Source organism: Gavialis gangeticus, unplaced genomic scaffold (assembly GCF_001723915.1).
Source record: "Gavialis gangeticus isolate Ggan-Ray unplaced genomic scaffold, GavGan_comp1, whole genome shotgun sequence".
NCBI classification, from domain to species: domain Eukaryota; kingdom Metazoa; phylum Chordata; order Crocodylia; family Gavialidae; genus Gavialis; species Gavialis gangeticus.
Genome location: NW_017728998.1, coordinates 3,192,908 through 3,195,047, shown reverse-complemented (window position 1 = coordinate 3,195,047; position 2,140 = coordinate 3,192,908).

The window sequence follows — 2,140 nt, the reverse complement described above, 5'->3', positions numbered from 1 at the left end:
CCCCCCCCCCCCCCCACAGATATTTATATACAATGTTTACACACACACTTAATTGCACATGCATTTTATACACACAGATGTGTGCATACACACCTGTAATTGTACACACACACACACACACGTGCATAGATCCATCTATACACATGACATTGTACACATCTTTTAATACACACACATAATTGCACACCCATTTTGGTACACATAGAGGTGTGCACCGATTGATCTACACACAGCTAATTGCACACACATTTTATACACACACTGGTGTGTGCATAGATTGTGTGTGTGTATAAAAATGTATGTATGTGTAAATCAATCTAGCTACAAATATGAACTTTTACACACACGTGCATAGATCTATACACACACGTACATAATTGCACAGTGTGTGCACCAGTTGCGCTACACACACACACACACACACACGTGCATAGATCCATCTATACACATGACATTGTACACATCTTTTAATACACACACATAATTGCACACCCATTTTGGTACACATAGAGGTGTGCACCGATTGATCTACACACAGCTAATTGCACACACATTTTATACACACACTGGTGTGTGCATAGATTGTGTGTGTGTATAAAAATGTATGTATGTGTAAATCTAGCTACAAATATGAACTTTTACACACACGTGCATAGATCTATACACACACGTACATAACTGCACAGTGTGTGCACCAATTGCTCTACACACACACATAATAGCACACACATTTTTATACACACAGATTGCTCTGCACACCCATTTCTATATATACACACACAGAGTGCCCCCCGCCAGGCCACAGGCAGGCCTGCAGCACCCCCTGCAGGGCAGAGCTGGGCACTGCAGGACATGGGGCCCAGCCATGGCTCTGCCTCCTCCCAGCCTACCCCCGTTACACTTGGCCCCCCGGGGTGGGTGGGGATCAGGGCCCAGACCCCCACTCCCAAGCCCTCAGGACCCCCCAACAGAGGAGCCCAGAGCTGTGCACTGTTCGCTGGCAGCAGGACTTGAACCCAGGGCCTTGGCATCCAGAGCTGGAGGCTGCAGCCCACCCCCATCCTGCTGCACTTTGCGCACCAGGGGGAGATGTGAGGGCTGGAAGGGACTTCCCGAGAGCATCAGGTCCAGCCCCCTGCCCGAGGACAGGAAGTCAGCTGGGGTCAGACCACCCCAACAAGATAAATGTCCAAATGTTTCTTGAAAGTGTCCAGAGTAGGTGCTTGCACCGCTGCTGGAGGGCATTTGTTCCAGGCCTGGGGGGCTTGGACAGCAAAGAAGTTTTTCCTTACGTCCAGCTTAAAACAGCCTTGCAGGAGTTTCCTTCACTGGTTTATTATGGTATAAAAGAGGCCAGTACAAAGGGGGTAGGCTGCCCTGAGAGGGGCTGAGCTGGGAGCGCTGGGGGCAGGGGCAAGCCGGTTGGGGCAGAGGTCACGACCGCAGGGAGCATCGGGATGCTCAAGGCAGGGCCCCGGGGAGACGCATCATTCCGCCAGCGCAGGGGCAGGGGCAGAGGCAGGGACAGCTCCTTCAGCCTCGGCCGGCGGCTTCTTGCGGGCATCCAGGGGTGGCCGGGGCGGGGGGGCGGCCGGGGGCTGCTTGATGGTGGTCCACACCTGCGAGCGCTCCTGGGGCTTCTGCTCGATGGGCTGCCACTCCTCACCCCGCACGGCGGCCTGTGGAAGAGCCCGAGAGGGTTAGCAGAGAGGATGCAACCCCACGCCCAACCAGGGAAAGGGGGCAACCCTTCCCTCCCACCCTCATGCACCCATTCTCAGGATAGGTAATGTTGAGTCCCTGTGCTGCTGCAACTGCTCATGCAGCCATTCTTTGCTGGCACCGTGGAAAAGGTGGGTGGGGAGGGAGGCAGTGCCTGGGACCTGCTGTACCAGCAGCCTGGAGGGCGACCAAAGCAAGCCCGGCTGCATTTCCGGCTGCCCACGGACCTACCAGTAAGTAGATGGCGCTGGCAATGCCGAGGCAGGCCGTGCCCAGGATCGTGGCCAGGAGGAAGCCGGCCGGGACGGCGAGCCTGGGAGGAGAGGGGTGCTGGGCTCAGGCAGGAGCTGCGCCCGGACCTGCACGCTAGGAGCAAGCGTGGGCGGGGGTATGCATGGGTGGAAGAGCAAAGGTTTGT